The 19619-nt window shown below is 42.3% G+C and overlaps 1 protein-coding gene across 1 annotated transcript in view; it reads right to left on the reverse strand.

Moving 5' to 3' along the window:
• frmd4ba (FERM domain containing 4Ba) overlaps positions 1–16785 on the reverse strand; it is a 53087-nt gene extending 36302 nt beyond the window's left edge. The window contains exon 1 of the mRNA XM_073467824.1: positions 16624–16785. The gene's annotated coding sequence lies outside the window, so the exon portion shown is untranslated. The remainder of the gene's footprint in view (positions 1–16623) is intronic.
• Positions 16786–19619: the final 2834 nt, after the last annotated feature.

The raw sequence follows: 19619 nt of genomic DNA on the forward strand, positions 1-19619 counted from the left end.
ATGTCTAACAATTGAAATGAAACAATGAAATTCAATTAGAATAATAATAAACAGCGTTTGACCAGAAATCATACTGACACAGCATATGTGCTGTATCAGAGGGGAGCAATTTGATTCCTCTCATATCATTTTAAGTGTAACAAATGTCATAACAAGATTAAATACTATCAATGTTGTCATCCATCACCGCGTGAACTGGATTAGGTCTATTTCTAGAGGACAGGATTCATCATCAGAGACCCATTTTGAAGGTATAGATGCACCATAACCAGCTAACCATGATAACACGGACAGATGCGTGAGGCCACAGCTGCCCGAAGCGACAGCGGACGAGACAGCCAAACATATGGTGGACACAAGCCGCCGGTGATCACACACATGATCGCCACGTGTGTAGAGCGTTCTGGTCCACATCACGTTAATAAATACAGGGTTTCTGATGCATCTGGCAGCACAGTATTCCTGAGTTGAGCCCACATAAAATATGTAAAAAATATCTGCCATCATTCCAACACTGGTACGATCTTTCAAGAGAAGTCTCATTTGGAAATGTGCGATTAATATTCAATTAAAAGTAAGATTTTAAGACGCCTAAATACATTTAATGGCTGAAACACAGTCTGTGCGGTGTAGTCGAACAAAAAAAAAATACAAAGACTGACTATATTTCAGTGTAAGGGCATGCAGGCATTGTCTCTAGAGCCACGCACACTTCTTGTGAACACACACACACACACACACACACACACACACACACACACACGCACACACATTCAGACATATGCCAAATGCCTGCAGGCGGCAGATAATCCCAGTTGATTTCTCCACTCTATATTGGGGCTTTGTGGGGTGAAGATGTAGGAAGGCGGAGTGACCCCGGCTCGAATCAATCTGTGGGAGTCTACGCTCAGACAGGGCATCCCGGGGGAAAGTGGGAATTAACTGTCTGCGCTAACTCTGAGAGGCACACAGTAAGCAGCCCATCTGATCCTCAAGTTGTTCACGTCTCAGCACCCTCTTTAGCATCTTTTACCAAGAATACGTGTTTGTATTGTTATCATGACTACCTTCTCTTTCACTGCTCTTTGGCCACATAACACCTGACATATTACCACCTTATGAAAGTAGATATGTGGAACAGGTCAGCTAACAGTCGCCTCTTTAAACATCCAGCAGACACACTGTTCACTAATATTCACTCTCCTTTTAGCTCCATAAGGTCTCTACCAACTCTTGGGGGAAATATCTTGGTCTTTAGCTGCTAGATTCTCCACTGTGTTCACTTGCCAGTCGCTAACTTTGTCTGCCTCTGACACACCAGGCTGACCGTCGGCCATTGGTAAGCATCTGTGGCCCTAGTTTTTACGGTGTGTGTCGTTCCATTGGCACTTGTCGGCCCTTGTTGGCAGCTTTGTGGCAGCCACTTGGTGAGACTCATCACTCTGATTGGCTGCAGTAGTATTCATGATTTCACCCATTTAGCTTGGGTTCTCCTTATTTTTCTCTTCTGCCTCTTCATCACTACCACTTTTTATCAGACATATTCTTGATAAGAGATGCTAAAGTAGCAAGAGTGGTGCCAAGAATAGCTTAATCAGTAAAACGGTTTGTGCATCCACAATCCCAAGTTTCCCTTTTTGAATGACAAATACAGACTACTGCTCCCTTGTGGCATGGAGAGTTATTTCCTCTCAGACAGGCGCATAACAACAAGCTGGTTGGCATCGGCTGTAGTCTTTGCGGCGTGTTCAAGTACAACTTTTTGGTCAAGACACAAGTGACGTGAGGCGACACAACAGTCAGCCTTCGTTGCCACTAGGTCTTTAATGTCCGTTTGGTGTGTGTGGGCCATAACAGTACATTTTTACACAAATGGAGTCCATGACCCGTGACAAAAGGTTCAGTATACACTTTGCTTTCCTGCTGCTAAATTCTCCACTATGCTCACCAGCTAGTCACAAACTTCAGTGGTTTTACTGGATTGGATATTTTCTTTTTCTGCTTTTTCTGGAAACAAGGCTGATAAGGGGGTTTAGAGTGAACCAAAAGATGACCTCTGTGGACCTTAAAAACAAAAAAGAGCGGAAATACGCTAAAATTCTCCATAGAACTGAGGGGAAACTGAAAAGTCACTATGAATAACTGCTTTTACATTAAACATTGTCATTTGATCCATTGTTATTATTAAAATATTCATGATAGCAGCTTTAAAATGTATCTATTAAAGGTCTAGTGTGTAGGATTTAGTGTTGAGGTTGTAGAGCGCAACCAATGACATACCCCTCACCTAACCCTCCCATACAGCGGCTGCTTAAACTGCAAAGGCCCTCTGTAGAGCCAGCGTTTGGTTTGTCCATTCTGGGCTACTGTAGACACATGGTGGTGCAACATAGTGGACTTCTTCATTTCAGGTGATTATGCGTGAAAACCTAATTATGAATATTATATCCAATTTCTGCCGATAGATCCTCCTAAATCCTACACACTGGACCTTTAGATAATCAACATAATAACCACTGAGTGATCATATACAGGTTTTTGTCCTTGATGACTTCACAATGACAATTTCACACTGAAATGCTCCAGCTCTAAAGGCCAAACGAGTTGTGTTGTAACATAAAAGAGTAGCTATATGTCTGAGACAGGGTAAATTGCTCTTCTTAAATAATGTCTTTTCACAGGCAGAGTCCATTGCCTCAGTATACATGGCTGCTGTCTCCCTATCTCCCCCCTCTCCCTGTCTCCAGCCTGGCACCACGGCTGTAAACACCATGACCTCACACCGTGGTCCGTCACCCTCTCTGATGTCACTCTGGTGTGACTCCATTTCTCTACACAAGTCATGTGCTGCACACAAGAGTGTGCTCACTTAAAGGCTCATTCTTTTCCAAGCTGTTGTTACACTTTCCCCCTCAGGCGGAGTACAATCAATTGTTGTGGAAGTGCAGCAGTGGCTGACACACTTAGTGTTCACGCTGCAATGCCCCCTCATAGCCAGCAGATGGGGGAAATCGAGTGTCTCACAGTACCCCTGCGGGACAAAAACGGGAAATCCATTTGGAAATTGTTCGGGAAATTATTCTGTCTGGAGGGTTTTCCCATTACCTTTAAGCCAATGTCACACCCTTTTTCCTAATATAAGGGTCTGGATTGAAGGTTTAATAAGAATACTGACAGGCAGCACACTGACTGCTTTGTTCTCTCCCAGAAGTTGAGTATTAATAGGCCTGATTCTGTTGAGGATACAAGGCAGGGCATGACAGGGGCAGCCGCCTTGCCAAGATCATCACAGTTCCTTGTCCCTGGGCTGATTTCAACATGGGATGGCAATTATCTTGTACAGTAAGTGGTAGATTAATTATCTAAAAGGGGAAGGCCTCCGAGTGATCGCAACAGAGCCTGAGCAGGGCAGGCAAACAGCTGTCATCCACACGGGCCTACAGCTGACGAGCCATGCCACATACTGAGACTGCAGCTGACACGCTGAATGGAAGACATTCTGTGCAGTATGCCTGACACACACCGCATAACACACACACACGCAGGACTGTTCAGTCCCAGTTATAACGTCCTTGCCTCACAGGACCCCGGCTGCACGCCTGTCAAACTTCCTAACTGTCACTAGCGGTTAGAAAGGGGACAGGTGGACACAGCTGTCAGATATCATGGTGCTCGACAGGAGGACGATTTGTAGTCATACATCATACATGAACAGATTAAGGTTATAAAACATGAAAGAGGGCAATTTCCGGTCATGCATGTAGTATGTCCCCCTTTTAATAGGCTTCGCTGCTGCAAGCCTCATGTGTGAGTATCCAGGAAATAAAATACTGTGCCTTCTGCCCGGTTTTCCTGTCGTTTGTTCTCTCCTTTGAGAGCATTAAATCAACACAAAAGGAACTACAAATTTAAAACAAGTCCACCCTGAGGCCTTCAGATTTGACAACCGTGCCAGTGAGAGAGAGGCTGCCATTATACATCTTGACAGAAATTGTCACTGCATCTGTTTGAAAAACCACAAGACATCTTAATTACAGCCAATTAACACCATGTGATAAAGCTCCATTTGGCGAACGAATGGCGAGACAGAGAAGCTTTTTGTGTGTAATTCGACGGTACAGTCAAGCCCAGCTTTGTGTGGCTAAGCAGGGGGTAGAAGAAGAAAAGAAGGCAGGGAAAGAGGCAGGGCTCAGGGGCTTCGGGCTGCAACCATCCACCTCTTGGCATGACGGTTGGGTCTGGGGATTTGGGGCCAGAGCCTCTTCTGCATACGGGACGGCGCTCAGAGGCTCGCTGGAGGCCACAGGCCATGACAAACCATGTGCGTGTATAAACCAGATGCTTCGAAGAGGAGGAGGTCAGAGCGGGGGAAGCGTGCGGGGGGCAGAGGCCGCCGTGTCAGCCAGCAGCCAGCAGCCACACACTCTCTGCCGCGACGAAACGTTGCCCCCAGGGGCCGTGATTCTGCCCAGACATTTCTTAGAAGAAACATAAAGAGCCTGTGTCATTAGCTTTCAATATCATAGCCAAGTGATGGAAAATATGAATGGCCGCTGTTGACATCTCCACAGGCGTCCAAATGAAACAAAGAGATAGCAAGAGATATGAAGCAGGGGAGGGGGAGGGGAGGATACACCACCAGTGAGGGGCTATAATGAGCCTTGAGGCGATGGAGGGGGTGACATTATTACGAGAAGGAAAATCATTTTAAACTGTTTGGCTTCTGGAGTCTAATAAACTGTTCTCGTGTCTGAAAGGAGGAATAAATATGAGGAGGGTTTCAGTTCGAGAACTAAGGAGCCAAGAGATAAAAGCATTCCCTTGCTTATGTTTTATGGCATTTATGCGACAAACTATCGTAGTTCACTAACAGTTCACTGTGAATAACAACAGGACAAAGCTGTTTTCACTCAGCGCCATGGTGGGAAGTAGACTGTAAATAAAATGTCAATGAATCGAAATCTTCATCTGTTCAATTTCCATCCATCATTGTGAATCCTGCCCAAGGGAGCATCTTCTCAACACTGAACCTCGACGTTTAACTTAAAGGGACAGTTCGCCATAAAATAAAATAAAAGCATATGTTTCCTCTTAACTTTTATTATTTATTTTAATCAATTAATTAGTTAATTTGATGAACTATTTATCCATTTAGATTGTTTTGGTGTGAGATGGCCGACTTTTGGAAACTCAACAGCAATGTTTCATTGTACTACAGCTGCTGGCACCATATAACAGCTTATAGCGGCTAGCACCATACTAGTTCCCTTGACAAAAAGCCTATGGGGTTTTTCCAATTGGATTTTGGATTATTGCGGATAATAATCTCTGTGGCAAACACAAGTTTATGATACTAAGGGTTTTGTTCAGCAAGATAATCTTCAAAGATGAACACCACTTTTATGATTTGTGAAGCCTAAATTCAATTGTTGGTAGTGAATAGCTAACGTTAGGCTATAAATGAACAAAACTAAGCTTCTTACTACACTATACACTTACACATGAGTCTCCCTGTGTGGGGTAGTGATATTTAATGCCCCGACAGCTACTGTAGTCTCATTTAGCTAATGTTACTTGTCAGCAACCATCTTTTTAAAGACTATAAACACTTTAGCATTCACAAGTGACGTACTTACTGACATATTTTCTGCTGTAAAACAAAACAGGAAGCCTGTGTTAATCACAGACTTCATTTCAGGCATCTAACAGAAAGGCCATTCAAAAAAACCCACTGACCTCGAGACGAGGGAAGTGAAAAAATGTTTTTATTCTGGTTTCAGGACTCATTCCTGTGGTAATTTATGGGCACAGTGGGGTTTTCAGGTAAATGCTAATATTAGTATGCTAACGTTCACAATGACAGTGCTAACATACTGATGTTTAGCAGGTTTAGTGAAGACAATGTTCACCATCTTAGTGTGTTAGCATGCTAACATTTAAGTACAGAGGCTGATGGGAATGCTCACTGAAGGCTGACTGACCTGATGATGGTAGGCCACGAGACGAAAAGTCAAGGCATGACCAAAGTTATTACAATTCATCCTGACTGGGGACGTTAACGTCTGAACCAGTTTAATTGGCAATCTGTCGAATAGTTGTTGACATTTTCTATGCTGGACCGAAGTGCTGGGCCAACTGACAAAATGACACAGCAGTCCCCAGAGCAAAGATATTCCCTGTTTGGCTGTACAATAATTGTGTAAAATCCTATTTGTGGATGTAAAATTTGATTTCTGAGATGTTTTGTATAAACTCTTGGTAATCTGATTTTAGAACTGGGTAAATTGTCTCTGACACCAATAATGTGTGTACCTTGGGGTTTAATTCAAATCCAAAATGATATTTGAAATTCTCCCCACAACAGTCATGTGTCACCCCCTGTGAGGGTAAAAGCTCCCTTCAATCAAACCGTCACATTTCCATCCCGTGTAGACACACTCAAGTGTCTAAATCCATTTTGCAGCTGCAATCTGTAATTAGCAGAGTTCTGGCACTCGATATCTGCATTTAGATGATGTACAGTAATGAGACCCTCCGGCTTATCACTCTAAATCCAATTTACTAACTAGATAATCAGATCAGTTACATGGCCTTATCTGTGCAGATAACATATGTCTGAAAACACAACTGATCCAGATACTGTATTTTGAAATTTGCACTCTGCAAGCCAATGTGTTGTACAGACACACTACAGAACCTGGGTGGCACAAGTAGGCATCCCTTTGAAACAAAAAGTGTATAAGCTGTCAGAATCAAGCCACCAACATGGCAAAAAAACCTCTATTTTTATCCTGCTGTATAAGTACAAGAGCTCTCGATGGGCTGAATGCTCTCAAAGGTTGCAGCTCTGTCACAACGATTTCAAGAGGTGCCATGAAGTGAAGGTTTGGTGAGCTCACTGGGAGTCAAACAGGGATTTTATCATTTTGTAGAGCAAAAGAGCCTCAAAATGGAGCATCTGTTCCTGCTTTACTGCTGCTGGACCGTCTAATTCAATACTTTATACTGTTGCTACACCATCGCATATTCTGAAACAGCTGCCACACGGCAGATGGAAAACATGTCTCACTGCTTTTCAATATTTAATTGGTTAGAAAAGGCACCACATGTGAACAAATTAAGTTTTTAACCGTACAAATAGTCTCAGCAGACGAGTTTCTGTGGAAGCACAAAGTTGCATGCTGACCCTTAAATGACATAGAACACAGTTTTATGGTCAAGTAGCCTAAATGGCAATGATCCAACAAAGGGGGCAATAGTGAGAGAGCGAGGCAGTGACTGAGATCACCAGATTAGGCTTCATATTGAATCTTTGATTTATAATACAGTATATTATATCAATGTCTATTTTTTAGACATTGTCCTGGGTGAAAGTCATATGCTTGCTTAACCCGACCATCCATTTCCCAACCTCATTTGCAGCTGTAATGTAACTATGGCCACTAAATGCCGCCACCAAACAAGAAACTTCAACATGGGTCATAATAAGCTGCTTTCACAGTTGACTTATATGGTTGTTTTTCTGATGAGGACAGGCTATCTTTACCTGTGTCGCCCAAGTAGATATTCATCAGCAGTGGTGGTTGTTAAACAATGAGGATGCCCTTTGATTCTAAGCAACCTACGCCTTTTGTTTTGTTTCGATTCAGAGACCCTTAGTGGCAGAAATGACATAATGTGCGTTCAAAGATACATTAATCAACATTTTTATGAGGTTTAAATGACTGTGTAATGTAAAAGTATCCCTCAAAACAAACCCCCAGAATTATCGCCTGATTCTGCAGTTCCTCTCAGCCCTGCAGAGCTTTTCAGATGCAGCAAAAGAGACAGTGTTTTACCAGGAGTTGGCGACCAAAGCAGAGCTAAAACTAGAGTGAATACTGAACTTGAACTCATCAGGTGGATAGAAACACTACAGCAAATCAATATAAATGTTATCTTCTGTCTGCTGGCAAATTTAAAAATTACATGAAGTGGCAATGTTATGTCCATATCTTTTAAGCTGCCCACAGAACAAAGAACACAAACTAAAAAACATTAAATGCTGATTTAACTTTGATATACTGCACAGTGTTATCACTACAGAGAAGGGCAGCATTTAGAATAAACCTTCTCTTATCTCCTGGAAATGAAATATTTATATTCTGCATGGTCTCGTCTAATTACTGATGCTCTTTGATAACGGTGGCAGCTTTACAGTAGTCTGAGACCGTCTGTATCCAGATCATTGTTACCAACATGCACTGTAAGAGCTGTATCTGGGCAGAATTAGTGTCACAAGGGGATGCTGGTAATTTCATTTGAGCCATTATTACGGATCATTATTCATCTGGACACTTAAACAAATTACCGGGGGTCAATGATATTAAAGGGACATGCTGTATAATGTCAACCACAGCGCAGTGAAAAAAGGTCCTAAGTGCTTCAGCTGGTTTCATATGAGTTTGAGTTTCATAAAATTAGAAACTAACGTAGCAACTAAAATCAATGTCTTACTCATTTTGTCTCACAATGACGTATAACTGAGAAAAGCAGCAAATCCTCATATTTGAGAACCCAGAGTAATATTTATTTGCCATTTTGCTTGAGGAAAGAGTAAATTATCAACATTCATTATCAGCACTACTGTCAAGTGAATGCTCCCAAGCCCTATCTGGTCTGGAAGACATAGATAAATGTATTTTCACATGTGCTAGCACCACCATTCCTTTCCAGCCTAACCAACCACCGCCCTCCCCTGGGGATACAGTGTCATCTTTCCTCCCAGTGTGCTTGACACCTGTTACAGCTGTGCCCTACTCACCGCCTTCATATCAGCTTTCTGTCAGAGTTCAGCGTGCAGTATCACTGCACACTGTCCTGACATCAACTCCTGCCCACTGACTGACTGTAGCTGTTAACTGTTAACTGTTAACGTTGCTGATGAACACATTCAATAGGTGTCTTGAGAGGGCGCGCTTCTGCGAATGTGACCAATCCAGCTGTTTGATACATGTGTGCTGCTGTTACAATAGAGTACAGTACAGTAGGTGAGAGGGCACACACAGACACACTTGTACAGGACAATCCATGTATTTTTTAACAGGAAGTAGCCAAGCCTCTTAGCAGCACAATGCAACCTTGAAAAGACCTCGAGATCAAAGACGTCTCTTTCTATAGAATCCCTGACATGGCCTCCTGCTCATTGTATCACCACACACTACTACATCTTTCCTCCATGTTGGTGCTCACACGCGGTCTTTCCCCACAGCCTCCTGTCCCTGTCACAGAGCTCAGAGCGGCCTGTCTGAGTGGACCAGCGGGGCGCTCGGTTTCGGTCCACAGGGCAGGTGATAATGACTTCCATCCCCTCCCTCCTCCTCCTCCACCTCCTCATCCCAAGCTGCAGTGGTGAAGGTGACTGCAGCTGGATGATTTCTTTCTCTCTAAACTGCAGGGGATTTGTTGGTGGAGGGTGAGCTGTGTCTGGGATCGAGTGTGTTTGTGTGTGCGAGTCCAGGTGGGGGTGTTGCTTTGCAGCATTAACAGAGGCTCACGTAACACTCCATTAATGATGAATGCTAAGCTCTAATGGGCGAGCACCTATGCAGCCTCCTTTGTAATTGTCGGCAACGCCGCACCCTAATGGTGTCCACCACTCCACTGACAATACAACCCAAACAAAATTAACTCACCAAAAGACAAATCTAGCACAGAACAGGAAATTACTTTGTGGGGGGTTGTGAGACTCGGAGCATCACATATTCACCGGAGTCTCCAGCGGTTCTCCTCACCATGCCTCCATCCCTTCTGGCACTTAACGTGAGAAACACTCACATGGGGTTTTAAGCATTGAGCACTATCGATCAGCGTGGATCCGAGGCTGTGGGGTACGTCTGCCGGGTGAGCACGGCTGAATTTTTTTCCATACTCAATGCCGTGTACTTCTTTATTTGCGCCTGAGAGGGTAATAATAGCAGCTCAGGCCCTCTCCGTCCACCCCCTCCTCCGCCTTTACCTACACACACTCACAGTGTAGGGAGTCTCATTGTGGTCATTACCATTCAGGCTTTCAAACATCCTCTCAACATCATCAACTCGCAGTTCTTCCACTGTGTGTGTGTGTGAGTGAGTGTGTGTTTAAGAGGAAAATAGGAAGAAATGGAGAGCAATTACAGAGAGGGATGGATGGATGGATAGATGGAGAGAGGCACACAAGCAGCATAATTACAAGGAAACACCCCCTCCTCCTCCTCTTCCTCTTTCCAAAACCTCGTAGGCAAGCCAGCAGCAGCACAGACAGAGAAAAAGGGTGGTAGAGGGCTTCGCTTTGTTCTTATTTTCATTTTCGCAGCCTCACAGCATTTACATCCCAGCCTTAGAGACCCATAAGGAGGAGAAAGAGGGAGGGGGAGGAGAACACAAACAAAATGAGGGATATTCTGCTGCACAGATCTGTTGGGTTCAAGGCTACCTCTGCTGCCTCAGGTTGTGGGTGAACCCACCAGGATGCAGGTGCGCCCCTGCTTGGATCTGGTAGCAGATCTTCATCTCACCTGCCCACCTGTGCAGCAGCAGCAGCACACAGTGTTTTGATATCTGAGTAGAGTTATCTTTACCAGGAAATCCAGAATTTGATCATCAGGAGGGACAAAACAACATTTGGTATCCTGAAGTACTGTGGCTTCGCAGGTGAAAACACATAATAAAAGATTTAAAGGATCAGTGCTCGGCTGTAAAACCTCTCAGCCTGTGTCTTAAGGAAAAGTGTTTATAGCTGCTACGTGCAGCCACACTCAGGCAAAAAGCCTGCTGTCACATGAGGCAGCGGGACACGATTAATTGTACAAATGGGGATAAAATGGTGCACTCAGGAAGCCTCTCCTCAAAGACATTCATCGTGTTGCACTACTTTTTCTACGAGGGCTTGAGAGAGAAGTTCACTTGTTGAAAGTTGATGAATGCAGACCTCAATCCTGATATTGGAATGGTAGTAAGAAGTGGTTGTCGGATCCTCCGAGATCGGTTTTGTCTGCCAATTTCTGTAAATTTCCAAAACTGACAATCCGACATCCATGCCTACTACGTGCATCAACTGGCCAGGTATCCAGAGTTGAGAGGTGAGCAAGGGGTTGAAACCCTCTCTCTAACTCTAACTTCATTCATTAAACGAATACTTCTGTCACTGTGAACAACTTAGTGCAACATTATGGATGACTTCCAGGAGAGACTGCTTGAAAATGTGTGCTGTTACAGATTTAAGTTACCAGTACGACCACATTTAAACCATTACTGGATAAACAGCTTTTCACTACACCCTTGATTGTGGCCATTCTTCATGACAACACCTCATATGAACTTCTTCCTTTCTAGCAAAACACACTTGAATTGGTTGTAATAAGCACCTACATTAACTTCCTGAGCCTGTGAGAGTTTCCTGCAAGCCACAGTTCCACTCTGTGTAAGTCAACTCATGGAGCATCTACTACAGCGCTTACTGTCAGCATAAAAAAAAAAACTACAGCTCTCTTGACTAAGAACATGTTTCAATTATTTGTGCAACCCTGTCTCCCATAACTTACATTTATACACAACATGTTTGTTTTGCCGATATGGTGAAAAATGTAACTGGTGACTGGATTATGTTCACAGTCAATGTGTTTTTTCCAAATAAATGGGGCACTTCATGTACCACACAGATGTCGCAGGTAAGTGGTTGGGGTGGGATGGTGGGTGTACAAAGGAGTTACCATCCTTTGTCTTGTCTGTGGTTAGGCTAAGCCAACAAAAGCCCTTCCCACTGGTTAGTTAAAATATCATGGTTTATTTTAAATGTTAATTAACACGTCCTGTTTTGTGTCTTATGAGAGAATTTCACTGATATGTTCAGTATCAACATTTTGCAACCTGGCAGGTTATTTAACAACATTTCATCACTACGTTAAAAGAAAACTTAATCCAACCTGCATATATTTCCTTCTAATCATATTTGTTTTGGAAAATGTGTGGGTTTGTGGGAACTAGATTGCTCTGTAACTACAGAGATGTCAATAAAAAAGGGGTTTTCTTTGGAAATCCTGGTTACACTTTGCCTCTGGAGGGACATGTCACACAGGTTTACATCCAACACAGTTTTCCTTTATAACTAATGATTTCACCGTCTTCTCTTTGAAATGTTGTTTTCAATGTAGTCCATCGTCCAAAATCATTTGAAAAGGCTTGACGGTTACTCTTCACATTAACATACAGAGCTGCAACTAATGATTTTTTTCATTATCGATTAATCTATTGATTATATTCATGATTCATTGATTAATTGTTAGGCTTATAAAATGTCCAAAGATGTGACAAATGCTCATCACAATTTCCCAGAGCCCAAAGTGATGCCTTCAGATTGCTTCTTTTGTTTAACCAGCAGTCCAAATCCCCAGAGACTCTTCATTTATAATTGACAGAAAAGCAGCAAATCCTCCAATTTAAGATGCTGGAACCAGTAAATATTTGACATTTTAGCTTGAAAAATGAATTTAACAATTAATCAATTATCAGAAAACCTGGCAATTAATTATATTTTGACAGACTAACTGATTAATAAAATATAATTTGTATAACAATTAATTCACTTAAATACATAGAAACATGTTATACAGCTATGAAAGCTGAATGTAACAGCTACATATAAACATCTTGGCCAGAAGACACAAATAAAGATTGCCAATGAAGGGTTGAGCCCTCTATGTCCACTAATAGCTTTCTCATTAAAACAGCTGTCTTCATGTTGGGTAAATGATGATGCATCATCAACCTAATGTTTTACCTAATTTGTATATGTTGTTGTACCAGCATAAACCATGCACTGTTGGAATTGTGATTAATTTCCCACTAACATTCCCCAGGGACAGGCAGCTTTTACTCTGAAGGACTGGGGTCAACAGTCACTGTTACACATGGGTAACCTATAAATCCATCTTTGTGTCCATTCTCTCAATAATTCATAAGGAGGTGGGTTTCAGCGCTGCATTTTACTGGGATTTTTGTCCACAAACCGGCAAGTGTCTGTCCTTAAACAGATTGTAGCTTGTTTTAATGCAGTCTCTTTCATCTAAATTATATGGAAACCAGCTCCCCGAGGAATTACCAACCAGCTGAGAGCCACTCTTCAGGGCTGATGCTTGTGTTTTCTGCTGTATTCTGAAGGGGAATAAACACACAAATCGACCCTGAACATCGTTATTCAGTACAGCCACACATAAAAGAGACAAGTCCCACAAAAATCAAACAAAAGACAACAGTTTTGTCTCATATAACTCACTGCACATGGTATTTCTTGTATACAAGAATCGTAAATTTTGAAACACACAATAAGTTTCACAATGTCTGCGTTTTGCACGAGAAGCTGAGGGCCAGACTCTTTGTTTTACTAAGGATGTCCTGTCTGACGGGACAAAGCAGACATGAAACAAGGAAAAGAGATGTAGTGTCTGTACACTGCTGAGCTGGTTCACAGCCAATGAGGAACAGATTCCTGTTGACACAACTTTCAGTGTGAACCATGTTTGCAGGGATTATGTTACTGAAGGCACTGGAAACTCCGAGGGCATTTACAGCAAATACTGCAGACAGAGACAACCTTTTTGAACTAATTTTTTTTTACTAAACATACTCGACAAGCAAGGCTCCAGCCTCTTCACTCAGATGTCCCCTCTGGACTGGGGATCTGAATTGATTTCCTCTGCTAAGCCTATAGATTACTGGTGACCCACAAACACGTTCACTAGAAAATAGTACAGTGTCTGACCCTGAATTAGGCCTCCAGCAGCCAGCCTGTTTACGTACATTAAAGTGCCAATCCACAATATCCATGTTTTCCAACTCTGATAAAAGATAAGCACCCGTTAATCTGGTGTTTTTATGTTAATCACAGAGTTATGTCACATATTTTTGCTTGGATTTTGTACAAGTGAAAGCATAATGTACTAGTAAATGACAGAATAAATAAAAGATTTTACTCTCAAAAACTTAAAGTATACTTAATAAGCAAATACAACGACACTTAGAGTGGATACCTCTGCCAAGGCCCAACAGTCCCTTTGAATTTGATTAAGCCTCATCCAGTATGAAATTTAACATATTTAAATCCGCTACAACCAGATTTTTATTTGGATCTGCATCAAATTGTACTGAAATCTGTCCTTTATCCAGATCCACACCAAAAGTTCACTGGGTCTATTCTGGGCCAAGACCTATCCTCCATCCAACTTTCATTGAAATCCATTCAGTAGTTTTTGTGTAATCCTGCTGACAAACCAACTAACCAATCAACAAACAAAGAAATGGACACGGAGAAAACATAACCTCCTTAGCGAAGGTAATAAAACACACCATTACTCAGTTGAAAACATGCAGACAGTTTGCTGCTGCAGCCTTATTTAATTAATTAAATTAATTTAATTGTACATGTGTATAGTGACAATAAAGAATATTCTATTCTATTTCGTCCAGTATGATCAGTAGGCTAGCTTGCAGTTGCTAATGTTAGCAAATTTTCGGTTAGGCTTTACAGCATAACACCCACTATTGAGTCAGAAAACTGACTTCATGGCTCTTTTCGACTTCCTGATACAATCACTTACTATTGTAGCTAAACACTAAACCAATATTTAGCTAACAGTAGCTTAGCATCTAGCCGTGGCTGCTGCAAAAGTTACAATCTTGCTTTCATGGAGCACTTCACTAATATTGCAGATCAAGTTCAGTTCACTCATCATGAGGCGTCTTACACAGGGTTTGAAAATGGTTGAATTATTCTTCTGTGGCTCTGGACGGAGCGCTCAAAAGTCGTACCTGAAGATGTCATGAATGAACTGTAGGATCCAGTGTTTTCCAGTTATCCAGTTTTTAATTTTAACTCATATTAAGGCTAAAAGACAGGATTTCCTAGCCTCTGCTGCTTCGATTCTGATGATTCTTTTGTGTTTCACCCAACTTAATGGATGCACAATGCTAAATCACTGATGTGACCCTTTAAGTTCCTCTGCAGGCAATGCTTTTACATGTCTATCTGTCATCTGCTTTTATTCAGAACAAACTGCATGGCAGAGATTTTTCTGCCATGAAACACCTACCAGTCACCATAAAAGCTTTCACCACCTTGATATCAGGTGAGATTTATGGTATGTACAGTATGCTAACTGATACTGTCACCTGGACTTGGACTGATTAAACTTCTGCTGTCAGAACCAGTCTGACAGGAACTTTTGCGAACCTGCGAGACAACAGTATCACATAGCCTAACTGACAAATGCTCTTATTCAAACCTCCCTGAAGAGAGTTATAATAAAGATGTGTGGGAAAGAAGAGGAAAAATGCTGATGAGCAACTTTTAACACAAAACAGGGGCTGTGAGGAGAGGTGGGAACACACCATCGGCTCAGGTCACACTGCCCAGGTTGCCTGAATGTGGTGTGTAATCGTGTTTACCCTTTCAAAGACCGCCTTGTATGGATAAGGCTGTTAATGGACCCTGATTGGCAAATAACTCCTATCTGTGTCGAGCAGTGGCGTTGGAATATTCTGTGACGCTTAATAGCTTTATTGAATCGGAAGCGCTGACCCCATTAAAAGCAGCTGAACACCCTAGACTAAAGTCAACACAAAGCAGCGCTGCCTTTGCAGTTTGACTGTGTGCGTGCGTCAGAAAGAGAGAAAGAGAGGCAGCACATGTTGCACTCATGAGCCACAAACTCAATATAGTCACCTATACAAACCAGTCCTGTGCCTTTGTTCTGTGTCACCCACACGCCTCATGCCACTGGGTTTCCTCATGCCAGACCTGCTGCTGTGTGTCACAACTGATGGATGACACTTTTTATTTCTGCATTAAAGTATTCATCCTGTTTTTAGCCCTCAATACCACACACACTTCTATTTTTCATGGGGGTGACACAAGACCCATACAGGATATCATATGCCTGCCATGCTTGGCTCCCCATTGTTTGTTTAGTCCAGGAAACAGGATATTCACACAGAGAAGAGCAGACCAGCTGACCACAGGGACGGAAAAGATATAGTTAGGGATCCATCTGAGCTTAAAAACAAACACAGAAGTACACACTCTTATTGTGTATTCCCCATCCTTTCAGTTTTAAGGTGCATCACAGGTAGTGGTCATAATCTCCTGCTTGTGTCCAAATGGGCATTGCAAACTCCAATACAAGTTTCTGATCAGCAAAGCACTCTGATGTTGACATGTCAACAGTTCAACAGCCAGCTGACATTTAGTCAACAGGAGTCAGGTGAACACATGAATATGCCAGTTCACAGGAGGCGTGCGTCCATAACAGAGAGAATGTGCGCTGTTTTTAGACGATGATGATAAGAAACAAGACGCACATTTCTCCAAACAAGTAGTGCATGAAATATCACACAAAGCAGTTTAAGGCTATAAAATAGCTCAAATCCACGCTTTAAAGTACCCAAAAGAGCAAAGTGTGATTAAAAATGCAAGATAACAAAAACGAACCGTGTGACCGCGAGATAAGCTGTCACAGGTGATCTCAGCACCGGGTATTGTTTTTACGGTGAAAATAAATGAGACATAAGCTCCAGACTGTTGTGTTTGTGTACAGATGAATGCTTTCTCACCTTCTGTCTTTTGTTGTGATCTGATCGCTCCCACTTTTATTGTCTCAGCCGGCACCGGTCACTCAGATAAATCCGCCTCTCTCCCTCTCACGAGCCGCCGACACTTTCACAATAAGAGATCTGTTGGGTTGAATGAAGGCTGGCTCTCTGCACACTTAATCGGAGATCGGGCAGAAAAGTCCAGGAGGGCAAGCTGCCGCCTGTTCGGCATAATAACCTTGTCTCCGCACAGCCAGCCAGCCAGCCAGTCAGTCAGTCAGTCAGTCCCATCCATTCACACTCCCCGCCTCCTCCTCCTCCTCCTCCTCCTCTCCACCACACATTCAGGATGGGACAGATGAATTTCCCTCAGCGCGCTGCTGTTGGCCAATGGAGGAGCGCTCTCTGCTGCTAAACACCAGCGACAGTGCAGATAAATGAAAAGTTAAGTGAAGGACTGAATCATCCACTTTTTGTTAACTGATCAGAAAAAATGACCACCCATCAGCTGATGATCAAGTTGTGTGTTCTAGGGCATTAGTGAGATCTTTTAAAGGGTCACTACACTCATTTCACATAGGCTATTAAAGTGTGTATGCAGTGATGTCACTCTGTGACCAAGTTGCATTGTGGGTAATGTAGGCGTCAGGTTTTGAAAAGAAAGAAAGTGCATGGAAGAGAAAAAGGTGATATCTCTGTTTCCTCTATATTGGTTTTGATCATTTGTTTATAAACGGTCCATAATGAGTCCAACAGTGTTCGAAGAGTGCACTGCAGACCAGTGGATTGCTTTTCAAAACCCGGTGCCTCTATTATCCTTTCCCCCCCTTTATTTAGTATAATGTACAAACAATCAGTCATACCAGTTCAGTGTATAAGGAGCAGAGACAGATAAAAGTAACATCAGTCAATGGCAGAGTAAGACAACAATAAATAAATTAATATATAAATAAATAAAATAATAAAAGGCACATAATTCAGAGTGAATATCAGTTATTGAATTGCATATCTTATCGGTTACCAGATTAAGAGACTCAAAGTAACACTCCCAGGGACAACAGATGCTAATTAGCTGCAAGCTAACTCTGGTTCAACTACTTTTAATTGTGTCCTGTAAAAATAAACAATAAAAAATATGTAAATAAAAAAATCAATTTCAGTTAAAAATAATTTAAATGATGGGGTTGAATTAAAGCATTTCACTGTGCTGCCTTTATTACCCACAATGCAACGTCACTGGGTAACTTCACTGGAGGCAGTTTATCAGATCACATGCAGCTTCCTCTGGAGCCATTAAAGGCTTTAAACTGCTTCTTTCACATATGCAGTCGTACTCCCCAAGACCTGTTCACACACTTTAATGTTTAAAATTGGTGGAGTTACCCTTTAATTTGCAACAAGCAGTTCTAGCTTGTGGATATTTGTGGATAATTAGAAAATTATTCTATGCACACTACATGGAGACACTCTCATCTATTTATAGTGCTGTTTTGCCTGAATTGTCTAATGTGCTCTTCAAAGGACAGATGCATGATGTAGGTGGACAGTGAAATATCAAGCAGCTTTCTGAGAAACATTGTTGCCCTGGAGCCTTGTGTGGGGTATTCTTGTCAGAATACACACCGCTATTTTTTTTAAGTGTAATAAAACTGTTGTTTTTTCCATTGTTCAATTATTAGATGAGTAGGTGTATTACAATATCAGTTTGAGGAGTTTAGAGTGGTGGAATGGCACAATGTCAGCTATACATACTCTCATTTACACAGCTCAAATTAAGTTGCACCAATTAATATTTTTGTATTAGTATTGGGTCAAATTACTCTTGTAATGTCACCTGACCTGACTTTCCAGAGATCATTTTATTATCAAAATGTTTCTACCATCAACCTTTCTGTTTCACCTCAGTCTCACCACTCTCATCAGTGTCATCTCCAGCAGCAGCAGGCAGGCGGACGTGTTTCCAGTAAAAAAATAGCTCTGAAAACCCGACTGTACACAACCTAACGAGCACAAAACACAGACGGAGTTAGCGACTAGCTTGGTGAACACAGTGGAGCATTTAACTGGTAAAGAGCCAGAGAGTTTTCTCAGGAGTTGTTGGAGACCAAAACAGAGCGACATGGAGACTGAATATTGGACTCAATTCATCACAGACATGTCTCCATATTAAAGATTGTGTTGCGCCATGTCTTCTATATGTATGAATAAGGAAGTGTTTGCTAATGCATTTACTGTATCAACTAAAATGTCAGTGTTTACAGCTTGTTGTACTACCCCCAAGTGGCCAAAATATTGCAGGTTTAAATGAGCTATGATATCAGTAGTATTATCAGAATATCCTTTGCATCTATGATGTCACCTCTTAATCTTTAAGATCAAGATCTATCTATGAAAAAATCTTTTGAAATCAGAATCATTGTGACTCAGAGGAATGGGTCTACAGGTTTGTTGGACCATTACGAGGAACATTTTGGACATGTTGAAGATTTTCCAGTGACCACACTGGAAGGGGAAGGAAAGGAGTGCCACGCTGTTGTGGCTTCACAGCAGGCTGAACAATGGAAAAGCCCAGTAATCCACAGAAACTGCGGGAGAAAGGAAATGGGAGGGATGAAACTGTCCAGTTTATTACAAACCAGTTGAACCTAATGTCAGGGCAGCTACGAGGTGACGTTTCCTCGCTATCTCAGCTGTGCATACACACAGAGGAGAGAAACAAAAAAAAGAAAAGGAAAGGAAAAGGATGAGTTTTCATGTGTAGGTGAAGGGCAGCTGTGCTACTGGAGCAAAATGCTTTCTTCGAAGTCTAAATGAGCCACCACAGGGACAGCCCCCCATCCCCCTCCCCATTTGTGAGGATTTCTGCGAGCCCGTGATTAGGCTCACCCCGGTGCCATGTGTGCACCAAGTACCCCCACTCCCCCCCACACACACACATGCACACCAAATCTCTGCTTGGCCTCAGCTTCCACTGAGATTAGCTCTCTAGCTATTGTTCTGATGACACTTCCTATAAG

This window comes from Pagrus major, chromosome 6, assembly GCF_040436345.1.
Source record: "Pagrus major chromosome 6, Pma_NU_1.0".
NCBI lineage: Eukaryota > Metazoa > Chordata > Actinopteri > Spariformes > Sparidae > Pagrus > Pagrus major.